This window comes from Pelophylax lessonae (assembly GCF_965119305.1).
Source record: "Pelophylax lessonae genome assembly, chromosome: 4".
Lineage (NCBI taxonomy): Eukaryota > Metazoa > Chordata > Amphibia > Anura > Ranidae > Pelophylax > Pelophylax lessonae.
Window position 1 is genome coordinate 269,140,844 of NC_138771.1, and position 16,658 is coordinate 269,157,501.

A 16,658-nucleotide genomic window follows, 5' to 3' on the forward strand; every position below is an offset into this window, starting at 1 on the left:
CAGTACTGTGATATTGCGCCAGACAAATCGGACACCTAACTGACACTTTTTTTTTTTTTTTGGGAACCAGTGATACGAATACAGTGATCAGTGCTAAAATTATGCACTGTCACTGTACTAATGCTAGCTGGAAAGGGGTTAACATCCAGGGCAATCAAAGGATTACCTGTGTGCCTAGCTGGTGTTTCAGTGCAGTGGGGGAGGTGCTTTTACTAGTGGAAAGCATGGATCAGTGTTCCTGTTTTACAAGAACATAGGATTCATGCCTTCTATGCTGACAGAATGGCAATCTGCCTTGTTTACATAGGCAGACCGCCATTCTGCCTGTGTACAGAATGATCAGCGGGTGCCAGCGGACACTGGGTCTGCAGGAGCGAGCAACCGATAGGGGCGCCTACCTGTGCCCAATACCCGGAAGTGCAGGATTATATATATATATATATATATATATATATATATATACACACACACACACACACACACACACACACACACACACACACACTACCTCACAAAAGTTGAGTACATCCCTCACATTTTTGTAAATATTTTATTATATCTTTTCATGTGACAACACTGAAGAAATGACACTTTGTTACAATGTAAAGTAGTGAGTGTACAGCTTGTATAACAGTGTAAGTTTGCTGTCCCCTAAAGTAACTCAACACACAGCCATTAATGTCTAAACTGCTGGCAACAAAAGTGCGTACGCCCCTAAGTGGAAATTTCCAAATTGGGCCCAATTAGCCATTTTCCCTCCCTGGTGTCATGTGACTCGTTAGTGTTACAAGGTCTCAGGTGTGAAATAAGGAGCAGGTGTGTTAAATTTGGTGTTATCGCTCTCACTCCAGCAGAGGTGGAGGATCCTATGTGCCCTCCTGTGAGTTGACCTGAGCAGCCGTGTCAGATCTATATCCGGTGGTCTACAACAAGTGCTATTTGGCTTCGACATTCATTTGGGTAGCCAACAGCCTCTGGTAAGCGGCCAACCCCCCTTTTTTGTTATCCCACTGGTGGCTTCCTCTAGTCTGTCGTGGAGGGACTGATTTTCATCTGCATACTGGGACGTGTGGTTCTCCTCTAAACACAAGTTTTTTGTTTTTTTTTATTCACTTTTTTCTTGCATATGGACATTCATGGACTTGGTTACACATATTTTATTTAGAATCTGAGTTAAAAGCCTTGTGAGGTCACATACGACCGGGTCTCGGCCCGAGTCGCAGCGTTCCTCCTGGCCGATAGCCCCCCATTTTGATGGTGAGGGGTTCTGTCTGGAGCGGTGTCCACCTTGTTCCTGGTATGGTGAGTGGCTTCTCTCCCCCTGGAGGGTTAAGGTTTAGGGATCCTTACTGGGTCCCTGGGAGCCTCCTGGTGCCGACATTTTCTTGTAGCCTTTGTGCTCAATGCACGGCAGCCATGTTTATGTAGTCTTGTGGCCATTGTGCGGTAATTTGCCATTGAAAATAGTGGCTGCCTTGACTGTGGTGCCCTCTGGGCGGAGATTTCGGCAGTGGGAGCCCCTCCTCACCCCCTGGTGCTGACTCCTGGATCCTTTAATTTCCTGATCGCCGCTCGTGCAGTACAGATTCTCCTGGTTTCTGTGGGGTGGAGAGTTTGGTGGGGTCCTCCCCTCTGCCGAGGATTGATTGGTGCTCTGTGACTGGCAACTGGGTGGTGCTACCAGAGTGGTGGGGGTTGTCCCTTAGCAGTGTTTTACACTTTTTGTGGGGTCCCCCTGGTTACTCATGGAGTCTTTGGAGCACATCTCCCCACTTGGTCCCCTCGCTTGGGCTGCAGGGCCCTCCGAGTCCCATCCATCTATTGATGCACTGATGGCGGACCTGGAGTCCCTTTTGTGTCTCACAGGGGGGAAGAGTAGGGTACCTTTCTTCCGCAGGCTACTAGGGGCAAAGACCCTCATTGTAGACGTTGGGCCATCCTTCTCGGCTCATAGGAAGTTGTTTCGTCCCTCAGGGTGGACTGACAATGAATCGGAGCCCTTCGGGACCTCCTCTGGAGGATCCAAGCGAACTTGGACTGGTGAGTCAAATGCAGGCTTCTCCAGACCCGCGAACAAGGCCCCTTCAGCAGGAATGTACTCCCTCACCCTTATCTGGGGTGGGGGGATGTCTTCGCTGGTACAAGAACAATTAGGTCCACGAGGTCAATCGATCCGGCTACACGATCGAGTTTCATTCTTACCCTCCGGTAAGGTTCTTCCTTCTTTCCGACAAGCGACTGTCCCCAATCCATTTACAGGCTCTTTTTGGGGCGGTGCAAGACCTTTTACTTTATAGGTGATAGTCCCGGTTCTGACTTTGGAACGTTTTCAGGGGTTTTACTCAAACCCGTTTACAGTCCCTAGGAAGGAAGGCAAGGTGCATCCAATTCTGGACCTCAAGGCGCTAAACTGCTTTGTATGGGTACAGAAGTTTTGAATGGAGTCTATTTGCACTATAGTGATGCCCCTACATCTGGGGGATTTTCTTGCTTCTATCAACATCAAGGATGCCTACCTTCACATTCCAATACGTGCCGCTCATTAGCGCTTCCTCCGCTTGGCGGTGGGCAAGCAGCATTATCAGTTTGTGGCGCTTACTTTTGGTCTCGCCTCCGCTCCTCGGGTCTTCACAAAGTGTTGGCCCCCAGCGCCAGCATTTATGCCAATGGGGGATCGCTGAGCCTGGGAACGAAACAGTCCCTGATATGGTGGCTTCATTCTTCAGCTCTTCAGCTAGGCAAATCCTTCCTCCCCTTGGACAGGGGTCACCACGGATGCCAGCCTGTCCGGTTCGGGAGGCGTCCTAACACAGTTTAACAGTTCGACACTGCTTTGGGACGTCCCAATAAAAGAGAGAGAAAATGGGATTTTTGACTTACTGTAAAATCTATTTATCTCATGTTCATGTTCATTGATGGACACCACACCCGCTCCTCTGTGGAGTTGTATTTCTTCTGACACTGCTTGTAACAAAACTGAGTACCTATAGCAGAGAGAGAGGGAGTATACACCCTGGGACTGCCCATGGGTATAGCCAGACTTTTTTCTGCCTAGTGTCCTTCTCAGAGGGGGCAGTATAACCAATGGTTAAGAAGATCAGGAGCTGTGTCCATCAATGAACATCAGAGAAATGAATTTTAAAGTCAAAAATCCAATTTTTCACACAAATAAAGCTTTTTTTCGTGGTATTTGACCACCATTGGGTTTAAAAAAAAAAAATAAATAAATAAATTTAATTTCTGCCAAAAAAAGTCTTCATAAATTTTGGCCATGTATTCTGCTACATGTAAAAAAAAAACAAAAAACAAACACCTAATAAGTATATATTGTTTTGCGTAAAGGTTATAGCGCCTACAAACTATGATGTACATTATCTCACGAAAGTAAGTACACCCCTCACATTTTTGAAAATATTTTATTATAGCTTTTCATGTGACAACACTGAAGAAATTTACAAATGTAAAATAGTGAGTGTACAGCTTGTATAACAGTGTAAATTTGCTGTCCTCTCAAAATAACTCAACACACAGCCATTAATGTCTATACCGCTGGCAACAAAAGTGAGTACACCCCTAATTTAAAATGTCCAAAGCGTCAATATTTTGTGTGGCCACCATTATTTTCCAGTACTGCCTTAACCCTCTTAGGCATGAGTTCACCAGAACACACGTTGCCACGGGAGTCCTCTTCCACTCCACCATGACTGAGCTGGTGGATGTTGGAGACCTTGCGTTCCTCCACCTTCCATTTGAGGATGCCTCACAGATGTTTAAAAAAAGGTTTGGGCCTGGAGACATGCTTGGCCAGTCCATCACCTTTACCCTCAGCTTCGTTAGCAAGGCCATGGTCATTGTGGAGGTGTGTTTGGGGTCGTTATGTTGGAATACTGCCCTGCAGTTTATACTACTAATGGCGGTGATTAGCAACTTATAATGGAACTGAGATAGTGGGGCAGGCAATCTGACACTAAACGGACACTGAGGGGAACTAACTGCCTGCCACTGACATCACCAGTGGCATTAATAATTCTCTATTATTGACACTGGCTGGGAATGGGTCTAGGGTGATCAAGGGGTTAAATGTATGTCTAACTATGGGTAATGTGTAAAGGTGTTGAGGGTGGTCCGCAAGTAGTTACTCATGTTTTAAAGGAAGATTAAGGTTTTGCTAAAACCATGGTCCATCTTTCAAACCCCTCTTGGCCACTCGTCAGACAGTTACTTTTGACAGGTGATTCTGGGATGTGGCTTACACTGTAGTGCAATAGATTATTGTTCTGGTTCTAATGCCGCTTTATGCATTGACATACTGTCAAAGACTCAGTCTGTCCTGACAGTATGGTCACCTGCTGACTTATGTTGCCTATGGATAATGCTGACTCTTCAATGAGACAGTTAAGGTAAATCCAAGGCAGTTTAACTTTAGGTAAGTACAGAAGATGTTTTCCAGTCTTTTGATGCGTAAGAAGACAAAGACTTTTCCTAAGCACTGTCTCTGCAAAGAACTCCCATTGAGTGAAGGAACATAGAAAAACAGGGATGGTCCAGCGATAACTGAACAGGATAGAGGGAAAGACCAAATCACATAAGTTGTAGTGGCCCTAAACGACCACTAGATGTCAGCATACAACAGAACATTAGTAACCTGATACAATCCAATACAACAGATAAATACATACATATATATAGAACAGTTGGTGAAGGGATTGACCGTGGTTTTATTGTAACCTGTTTGAAGGAAGAGGAGAGTTTTGTATGATTACCATGCCATAGCTGTTTGTGTTTTCATACACGTTTAAAAAAATTGCCTGAATATTCGTTAAAAACCCCAACCATATATTTTCCTAAAGTAGACCCCCTGGCGAATAAAATAGTGGTGGTTCTAATTTTTTATGTCTCACAATTTTAGCACAATGGTTTATGAAATGCTAAATTTTACAACCTAAAAAAAAAAACACTAAAGTTAATTTTAGTGCACACAAATGCAATGTATTACTATTTTTTTGGGTAAAATATAAAAGATTAGGTTAGGACAAGTAAACAGATACTGAAACATATCAACGCTTAAAATTGCATGTGCCTGTGAAATGCCAACAAACTTCAGTACCCTATAATTTCCATACACTATGCTTTAAAAGAACCTACCAGCCATCAGTTAATGGGCCTAGAATTATTGATTTTGCTTTGCTGTGTGTGACGATATTTAATGTGTATGTGCATTGCAATTTACTTTTTGTGTGTAGGCACCGGACATGTGTATTTACGTTCATTCATGTGTGTAGGTATGGGACGTACTCTTACAAAAATGTTTTATCTCCCCCCCATTATCTAAATAACATTGGTCTTATATCAATTGCTATTTATTCAGCCAATTGCGAGATAACCCATATATCAAAACTAGATTGTGTTCAACACTATGACCCATCAATTGTCATTTTAGAGACTACCGGGTCTTCTATATTGAGGAAGCACCAAACAATAAGATTGCAGTTACCTTTTCTACAATATTTTACACTTCAGCACTCCTAAGACAAACCCTTAGGAATAGTTATGTGTGCTTATGTCACTATCATTTTCAATAACCCTGTACAATGTGTTCGGTAAGAAACGCATCTAAATGTTTTTTTTAATTTATCTAAACTCCCCTCTGACACCACCAACTGTGGAAGGGAGTTCTGCATCCTTACTGTTTTTTAACAGTAAAAAAAAACAAAAAAAAAAAACACCCTTATGCAGTTTTAAGATTGGACTGCTTCTCATCCAAATTAATTGTGTGGTCGCATGTTTTCTTTAGAGACCTAAGAATAAATAGGTGAATTATGGGAGAGAGCTGTGCTTACCCTATCAACACTATAGTGAAAAAGGTATATTAAAAAATAAATAAGATAAGCAGATAACGTATTAAAACCACAAAAAAAAAATAACAATCATGAATATAAAACAATTATAAATGTCATGCAATAATCAGCAAAGGGCATACAAAAACATGAAAGTGCTGTATAGTCCAGCCTAAAGTGGCCGTGTGCCTTAGCCACACAAGTGATGATGCTTTTAGAATAAAGTGCTCTTGTGCATATGGAACTGCTCCACAGCAATCCACCATCTGTGCCCCCACCAGGGTTTGCCAGAGTTGACCCCCCTGAGCGGACACCAAGGTGGGTCACCAAGCGTTGTGCCTAACCCGGCACCTGGAATGATCTGCCAATGTAGAGGGAAGAAGCGCCGCTCATCCGATCTACTCTGGAGCCAGCGTATGCTCCAATCAACGGGAGTGATGTGGTAAATGGAAGTCCCCATTCCTACGTGTTTCCTCCCATCTAGGATGTCATCTGGAGGTGTGACCACCACTGTCTCCTCCACCATTTTATACATTGCAATTGCCCACAATTGGATCGTATAATTGTCTTTAATAGGGACATAAGCACATTATTAACCAATGTAATATACCAAAATCACATCAATGAGTAATTCTTACAATATTTAATGTCAAATGAATAACAAAAATTATTAGATGTATATATTACTGGTAAGTGTATTGTAAACATCACCATCTTGTGGTTAAAAACTAGAATGCAAATACCAGTCAAATCCTATAGACCAGGGTTCTTCAAACTGTGGCCTTCCAGTTGTTCAGGAACTACAATTTCCATCATGCCTGGTCATGCCTGTGGATGTCAGAGTTTTACAATGCCTCATGAGATGTGTAGTTTGGCAACAGCTGGAGGGCCGTAGTTTGAGGATCCTTGCTATAGACCAGGGGTCGGGAACCTTTTTGGCTTAGAGAGCCATGAACACCACATATTTTCAAATGTAATTCCGTGAGAGCCATGAACTATATTTCAGGGGTCGGGAACCTTTATTTAATATTCATATTCATGGGCCACAGCTATACAGTGAGTAGATGGAGCCGTGTGAAAGTGCCTGGAGTCCGGTTGGTAAGAGAGCAAAGCAGGCAGGTATGCAATGAGGCCGGAGTGGTGAAGCACCTACAGGCCTGCGAATGATGGAGGTGAGTATAGGCCCTGAGAAAATGGCGGCCGACTGCTGAAGGCCTCAGAAGTGAATGTGAGAGGCAGCTCTGGCGGGTCCCCGGGTGTCAGAGGGGAAGGAGATTGTGTCTGTCAGGGCACAGGGAGCGGATGGCAGGTCTCCTTACCAGGCGGTGATTGCCAAGGCCCTCAGATGCATAGCACACGAGCCGGCGGCGGTACCGCGAGTAGGCCGTGGGGTCCGTAGCACGGCAATCCGGTCACCCAGAGACGAACTGAGGGTAGCGGTGGGTAGCCCACAAAGTGTACTGTCGATGGGTGCAGAAATCTCCTTGGCACCGGGCACAGCTACGCGGATGGCACTGGATTGAGTGGTAGACGTGGCAGAGCTCTGGGACTACATGAACAGCGCGGCTCACATCCGGACACGCCCCCCTTTATTAAAGATTTGTCTGCAAACCAGATGAAGCCATCAAAAGAGCCACGTCTGGCTCATGGGACATAGGTTCCCTACCCCTGCTATCGACCATTTAAACCAATACTGATTTTGGTCAAGGGGGAAGAATTGCCAAACCTCAAACTAAAATAATGGTTGAATTGTAATAAAAGGAAATAAATTGGAAATAAAAAATAAAATTAGGAGTATGTGGCTCTTGATTATCTTTAATAGTTCGTAATTAAACAATTTAGATCAATGTCAATGTTCAGCTCATTGAGGGTTAGGGTGTTTAATTCAAAGATCCAATTGTTTTGTTAGTGAGATGTCTTTTTTGATGTTAGAACCCCCGTGATGTTAGTTGTTTTTTTTTTTTCTATTTTTTTTCCAAAAAAGGTAAGCAAAGTGGGATCCCTGTTATGAAATATATGTGCGTAGACACTATGTTTGAGGTAGCCTTTATGGATATTATTATATTATTCATTTGTTCCTTGACCCTAACAAACAGTCTCATTGTGGTTCTATCCATATACTGGAGCCTGGCCGTTGTGATTTGGTATATCATGGCTATTATGTGCTTTAGTCCCTGTTAACAACGATCAGCATCGCAGTGCTGTCCGATATTTACATTTGTATTTTGGGGGGTGGTAAAACCCCATAGTTAAGATGTGTTTTTACATCCCTGCCCCATCCGCACTCCCTTTAGCTGCAGTGGCCAGGTGTGTACATGTTGCAGCCGCTGCAGGAGTTATATGCCCTGTCATGGTTGGTGGGTGTAGCACCTGCCAAGCACGACCCATTCAAGTGATTGAGGCTGCTCTGCAAGTGCCCTGCAACCAAGGGCAGCAAACGAGGGCTTTAAGCAGGCAGCGTTGTGTTGCTTTCTCACCACCTGCCCTAATCCCTTGCACTCTGCAGAAGCATGTAGTTGTAGGGTGCTTGCAGAGTGGCCTCATTTACTTGAATTTGTTATGATTGGCAGGCCCACTACTACAAACAGCAGGGGGGTTTAATTCCTGTTGTGTACACCTTTCGCTGCTGCCTCAGCAGCTGAAAGGGGTAGGGTAAACTCAACCACAGGGTTTTACCACCCCCCAACTTCACATCTGACCCTCAGAGTGCCGCTGTGGAATTCAACTATGGGCTCATTCACAAGTGCAGCAGACACTGCTGTTCCTCTGAAACGCGATCAGAGTGTGTTTGACAGGTGGTGAGGAGGTGTTGCCGATGTTGGCTCCTCACCACCTGATTTAAACCCATGATTGCTATGCAATGCACTCGATTGCGGCACGGTAGTACGGCAATTAGAGATTTAAATCAGGTGTGAAAAGGCGACACTGGGCTACACTGTGCCCAATGATCTTTGACCTCTCCCATATTGTTCAGGTAGATCTCCACCTCTTTAAGGTTGCCTACCCCAGCTATAACCTCTAGGTATTTGGAGATAATAATACTTCTAGAAAACTGTACCTGGGATACAGTCATAAACATAGTGACAGAGCCACTCCTCAGCCGCTTGATTAGTCAGATGGTCTCTGTCATCAACGACATGATGCCAAAGAAAAACAGACTGCAAACATAATGAGACAGCTCTCATGTAACATCAAACCAAGATCTGCCAGTGTATCTGTGTGCCCGTACAGCCCATGCTCCACAGCGCCATGGTAGTTCATTGAAAACTACAAGCCAACAGCGGCAAAGGCTGATGGACCTTGTAGTTTTCCATTCACAGGACACTGTGAATGAGTGACACGGCCGGGTGGGTGGAGCCCCACTCCAGGGCCGTCTTTAACACAGGGCAAAAGGGGAAGCTGCCTAGGGCCCAGTCAGTGTTGTGGGGCCCAAAGCAGCTACCCCTTGAGCCTGCATCACCTGAAGATAGTTGATAAGTGGATTCGGGAGGGCCCAAGAAAATATTTGCCCAGGGTCCAATCAATATTAAAGATGGCCCTGCCACGCTCCGCTTTATTTATTTTTTTATTGTGACAGCTGGCGGGGAAGAATCCTGGTAGCTGACTAGCTGTCAGATCAGGGAGATGTGGGGGCCAGTCTGTCTCTAACATTTTACATGTTACACCCTGAATATGGGTGTAGCATGTAACATGTTATGAAAGGTAACCTTATCCTTTAACAAAGTATATGTCAGAGATTTTTTGTGCAAAAACCTGTGTGCCTGCAATCCTGGTAAGCCAATTAAGATGATTTGGAAAGGGCTGAAACAGATAGAGCACTGTTCAAATTCTTTATTTTAAGAATTTTTCCAAGTTAAAGTGCTTGGTGCAATACTCGCGATTAAGTAGAGTTGGTGGATGTATTCAGAATTGTTTGTTATGCAGTCCCAGTGAGATGTCCTGTAATACAGGGGTGTTGTAGATATAATTGTGATCACTCACATACAGAGTAACAGATTTAGCACTGTAAATTAGACAGATTTGCACTCAAAACACATGCACAGTTAAAGTGGCCAGCCAACGTGCTCCGAAGAGGCAGCATTTCAACAAATGGCTCACCAGAATGTATAGATTCTCTTGTAAAAGGACATAGTCTTTTTCCCTTTTTTTTGGGGGGGGGGGGACCTGGATAGACTCAGGGTTAGGCAGCAGTAAATGGACACATGTACATTCACACCTTCCTGCCCATAGAGCTGCACAGATATTATGATCAGGTGCACCTGATAAACTGACAGCAGACTTGATTGAAAAGTCAATGTAAAGGGGGCCTAAGAAGAGGTCTGGTTTGTTGTCTGTTGTCACAGTGCTAAAGAAAGCAGAATGTAGCCCTGAATTTAGGGAGGAGCTCTAGGCTCCCCCAAATACTGTAGCTGCTAATTTTTAATATTAGGGCACTTGTCCAGGAATCCAGCGGTGCCTTCACCCAAGCTGATTTTCAATCAGCTATCAGGTGCTGGCACGACCATCTTGTCTAAGGGAAAATCAGCAGTGAAGCCCTGTGGCTGCACAGCCAGTCTCCCATGATTGCGCTTTGTGAAATGGCCAGCTGGAGGGAGTGGGACGGGCAAGCAGAGGGGGGAGAGAGAGATTGGCGCAATCAGAAAGTATGGGTGACTGCCGTAGTATACTGTGGGAAGATGGTGGGGTGCAATCCGATGGCTAGACACTTGGATGGCTGCAGGCTTGTAGAGGGTGAAGCGACCCTGTATGTTTCCAGGAGAGAGAGAGAGAGAGAGCCAAGCGCCGATCTAAGTGTAGCACAGCAGTACTTTATTCACACACAATTAAAATGGTACTCACAAGAGATCTATAAAAGCAGGCATCTATAAAAGCAGTGAGGGGAAGGTCTCTGGTGTCACATCCGAGGTGGTAGATCCGGTCGGGCGGCAGCGCTGTGATGAGGGAGGACAACCGATGGCCTCATGTCGGAGGCGGGGGACGTGCAACTCCTCTGTGGTGGCAATGCAGCGTGGGTCCGCCGGTCGGATGGCTGTGACGTCACTTCCGGAGACAGCAGGGGGTTCGAACGGCGACGCGTTGCGGAGCTCCGCTCCTTCTTCAGGCCGTAGAAGAACGGTTCAGACGGCCTGAAGAAGGAGCGGAGCTCCGCAACGCGTCGCCGTTCGAACCCCCTGCTGTCTCCGGAAGTGACGTCGCAGCCATCCGACCGGCGGACCCACGCTGCATTGCCACCACAGAGGAGTTGCACGTCCCCCACCTCCGACATGAGGCCATCGGTTGTCCTCCCTCATCACAGCGCTACCACCCGACCGGATCTACCACCTCGGATGTGACACCAGAGACCTTCCCCTCACTGCTTTTATAGATGCCTGCTTTTATGGATCTCTTGTGAGTACCATTTTAATTGTGTGTGAATAAAGTACTGCTGTGCTACACTTAGATCGGCGCTTGGCTCTCTCTCTCTCTCTCTCTCTCTCTCTCTCTCTCCCTCTCCAGGGAGTGGGACGGGACTTCCGGCCCAGTACGCCACGGCAAACTGAGCTGGGAGTGGGAACCTTTCCAAACCAGGAACCCCCCCCCCAGAAGGTGCCAAATGTGGCAGCGGAGGGGAGGAGGAGGCAGGCAAACAGAGCTTCCTCTTTTGGGTGGTGCTCCCCTTTAAAAACTTGCGAGCAGACATAATTTTTGTTGCAGAAAGAATACACTGTCTCTTTTGCCATAAAGGATTATTACCTTCCTCCTCACAAGATTCTTTACCTATATACACTGATCTGCTTATGTACATTCTGAGCACAACTCGGTGGTGGCATGAGCTTCTGCGTCCATGCACAGCAGTTACATCCTCCCAGCCTGGCCAGTCAAGATGGCTGAAGACTCTGAACCTGAAGGAGGGAGAAGATGTTGGTACTGGCATGGGAGCGCATTGATGTTACAAAAGTGGAGGTGAGGAGGGTATCTGAAGGCTTAGTTCTGCTTTTGGACCAGAGGGCGGGGAATTATGTATCTGTTCACAATCATATAGAGAATCTGTCTCATTGCGCCTGCTTAGCATTGCCTTTCTTTAAAACAGAATACCCACACAAAGGTACCTTTTAAAGAAGCTGTATAGCCATCCATATGTTTATGGATTATGGGTGAAAACCGAATGTAGAAACTCTCTAGAGATAGAGCTCCATGTAAGTTATAAAAACAAAACTCAAAAAGCCTATTTACACCCACTGGTGAGTCCCTAATGTGTGTGGCCCCATGTGCACGTATTGGAGATTTGATTTGGGAAGTGAGTTTGTCACCTCTGAAGGAGACAGTTGCAGTGTTAACAATGTACTAACCAGGTACAGATGTAATACGTACGTAGACCTGGCCTACCTTCACATCCAGACTACTGCCAGTAGATGTGGGGACCACATATTTTCTCACCAATCCCCACAATGATTCCAGATAATAGAAGATATTTTAAAAGCTAATAAAACCAAGTAATAGCTTGCAGTCTGAGGGATGAGGGTTGGAGGTGTTTATTTGGTGCAAATCAATGGCTGGTGCAGGGCCGGACTGGGAATAAAATTCAGCCCTGGAAAAAATTTCATACCAGCCCCATAGCATTATTATACCGGCCCAACAGCATAACGCCATTATTTTCTTGTTCATAAAAGGGAAAACCATACATTTTAAAGCAATTTTTTTTTTTTTTTTTTTTTAAGGCTTTAAATAGAAAATAAGTTTATTTGTGCTGTAAAAATACAATACAAAATACAAAAACACATTAACATGTGAATTTCACACTTGTGAAACACTTAAAGTAAATTTAGTGAAACAAAATATACCTTCACCATACAAAAGAAGAGGTACAATGATACCATGTTATAAATATCTCACTCAGCAGCACCCCGCCCTGGTAATATATCAATTTCACCCTATCTATGAGCAATAATCAAACAATCATATCCATACCCCGGCCCCGCTGCCTCCCCCCATCCCCCAAAGACCAAAAAAAAATAAAATCACAAAAAATGTATACATTAAATGTACGAGTACTCTCTAACCACCGACTCCAGATTTTATCAAATTTCTTGGGACACCCCCTGTGTTTATAAATCAACCGCTTATAACGAAGAGCAGAATTTATTTCCGCGATCCAGTCCTGAAGAGTAGGGACTGATTCACGCATCCACTGTCTGGCTATAAGTTTGCGAGCGCTAAAAATAGATTCCTGAAGAAAAATAGTGAAAAATTTGTCAATATCACAGTCAGGGAACAAACCTAACACACAGGGCAAAACATCCAACTGTAAGGGGGAGCCCATATGATCGTGCAAAAACTTAATAACCTGTGTCCAGTAAGCCTGAATTTCCGGACAAGACCAAATGAGATGTATAAACGTACCCAGTTGCAAGGGGCAACGAGGGCAGGAGGAGTTATATGACCGCCTACATTTCGATATTCTGAGCGGAATAAGATAAGCTCTATGCAAGATGTACAGTTGAGTCACACGCTCTGAAAGTTTGGGCGAAGCCAACCTAGGGACCACCAAGATATCGTCCCAATCCATCTCATCCAGGGGACCCATATCCACAGCCCAACGAGCCTGTATCCGGGTCACCTGGCGATCGTCCTCAACACCACGCAATTCGATGTATAAGGATGAAATAAGACCCTCATGCGTGTCACCCAACAGCACCTCCAGCAGAGGGATATCTTATAAAACGGGAAATTGTGTCAAGACTTGTGCATGTAATGCGTGACGCAACTGTGCGTATCAAAAAAACATATGCGGAGGGAGATCATACTCAGCTTTAAGTGATTGAAAGGAACGAACGCCTGAATCACAAAGCACCTGGCCCAGATACAGTATGCCCCTAGTTGCCCACAACTGACATTCCGGAATAGATAGAAGCTCTCGCAGGTCTGAGTTATGCCATAAGGGGGTCCTGGTGTGTATCTGAGGGTAATTTAACTTTTTTGCCACTATCGCCCAAATCTTCCGGTGGTGGAACAACAAATTATTCATCACCATCGCTCGAGGCGAAGGACCACATTTTCGTAAAAGTACCTGCATAGGGGTGTAGACAGCTTGAGGAAATCCATGACAAACTAACGTTTGATATCTAGTAGCCTCCAATTTATTAAAATAAAAAAAATGGGAAAGTTGCGATGCAAGGTAATAAGATTGAAAATCTGGTATAGCCACACCCCCCTTATCCGTGGGGTTTTTAAGTGACGCCCATGTTAACTTATGACGCTCAGGTCCCCAAACAAAGGAATTCAGGATACGGTCAATAATTTTAAATAATTTCAGGGGGATTGGGACAGGGGAGTGCCAAAAGGCGTACAGAAATTTTGGTAGTAAAATCATTTTAATAAGATTCACCCTACCCATTAATCCCAATGGTAACCTAGCTAAGATACCGAATCGCAGCGACTCGCTGCAAAGGGAGGGAAGCAGAAACTTTTGAGGGTGGGGATGGGGCCAGTGGTAATATTTGAGATTTAGACCAGTTGATACATAGGCCTGAATGGGATCCAAACTGTTCTATTATACGCAATGCGGAACATAAAGAGTCATCCGTGTCTTCCAAATATAGGAGCATATCGTCCGCGTAAAGACCGATCTTTTCAGTCAGATCCAAATGATACAGTCCATGGACATCAGGGTGACACCGAAGCTGGGAAGCCAAAGGCTCCACAGCCAATGCATAAAGCAAGGGTGATAAAGGGCAGCCCTGTCTGGTACCTCGGCCTAGGAGGAAAGAATCTGATGTCCATCCATTGACCGATATCCTGGCTACAGGTTTATAATACTTGGACCCATGTAATACATTTTGGACCAAATCCAAAAGCACGCAGGCATTCCCATAGATAACTCCACTCAACTGAGTCAAAGGCCTTGGCGACGTCTAGCGCCACCAAGGCTCTAGTACCCAACCCATCATGAGCAGCCTGCAGATTCATATATAAATGGCGAATATTCATTGCAGTATTTTTGCCTGGCATAAAGCCAGTTTGATCAGAGTGTATCAAGGAAAGTATGGCCTTATTTAGGCGAAGCGCCAACAATTTAGCTAAAATTTTAATATCCGCCTGTAGTAGGGAGATGGGACGGTAGGATTCTGGATATAAAGGGTCTTTACCAGGTTTTGGCAGAATAATAATATTGGCTTCTCTCATAGAGTCTGGCAGACGGCCAATGTCATGAACATGGGTATAAAGGGAAAGGAGCGCCGGGGATAAGGATTCAGAAAAAGTCGCATAAAAATCGAGGGGTAAACCGTCGGAACCGGGGGCTTTACCCATAGCCAAAGAGGCAATGGCAGTGGCAATTTCATCTACTGATAAAGGAGCATCCAATTCAGCACGCTGGGCATCGGATAACTGGGGCAGGGATATACTGTAAAAAAATTCTCGGGTGTCCTGGGTGGCAACCGACGACTGGGAAGTATATAATTGAGCATAAAAAGAACGAAATGCAGCAGCCACCTGCGGCGGTTCAGTTCAGAAATAAGAGTCCCATCAGAGTCCCTAAGCTGAACCACAACCGGAGGTTTAGTATCCAGATGGGCTAGATATGCCAAGAATCTACCTGCCCGCTCTCCCTGTTCAAAAACCCTTTGTTTACTAAAAAACAACTTCTGTTTAGCTTTCTCATATAACATCTGGTCTACTAGTCTTGTCTGAGTTTTCAATGCAGAAACATTACCAGGTGACGGGTCAACAGAACAACTATTAGTCAGGGAAGCCAAATGTGCTTGTGCAGCAGCCAGAGCAATACCCGAGGACCGCTTGAATCAATTGATTCGGTGGGCCAGAGTATCCCGAGCATGAAGTTTAAAAGCTTCCCACACCATCCCCGCGGCCACTGAGCCAACGTTAATGGTTATGAAAAGAAACCATAAAAAACAACTGACCCCACCCACCCCTCCCCCCACCCCGCTCTCCACAACATCATCTGTGTGGGAGCATAATACCCCAACCCCATGAAGAGCAGGCATATAAAACAAAACACGAATGAGGCTATTGCCTGAGCAAAAAGCCAGTAATTAAACAGTGAAAAAAAATACCAGCTCCTCACGACTGTCATTGGCAATAGGGAGCATCCATACACTGGATTGCACCGGATTGGTTGTAGAACACGTAAAATTACACATGTAATTGATGGTAATAGAGCCATAGAAGCGTCACTCCTGCAACAAGGGTCCTATTCCTGTGCATAATAAATCAAAACTTAAAGAAGGACACCATCAGAAGCAGGAACCCTTTAACAAAATTAATTTGAAAACGTGGTGTCCACTAAACTTTAAAGTGGGATTCCATTCTCCATGACCAAAATTTCACATTGGTTCACTGACCATTAAGTTAAAAAAAAAAAAAGGGGGGATTTGCCTTATAACAAAGCCAGGTGCAATTTTGACACGCAGAGAGATTAGTAATAAATCTAGAATACTTCAGCAATAAGAAACAGTATTACATCTCTGGTAATCAGGCAGGATGATTGCGGCCAGCTTCCCGTTGATCCAACCACTCCGAGGCCAAAGAAGGGTCTACAAAAAAGATAGCTTTATCATCACAGATTACCAGCATACTTCAAATGTTGCACACGTAGGCGCCTTTTAATATCTGTAAAGCGAGAACGAAGCTTTTGTACTTCCGCAGAGAAGTCCGGGAACGCCGTGATGCGGCCTTTTTAAAGAGGAATATTGCCCCGTTCTCGGGTTAACCATAATACAGCATCGCGATCATGAAAATTAAGAAGTTTAGCGATAAGGGTGCGTGGAGGGGAGCCCTCGGGTGGGCGACGAGCTGGCATGCGATTAGCTCTCTCCACTGCAA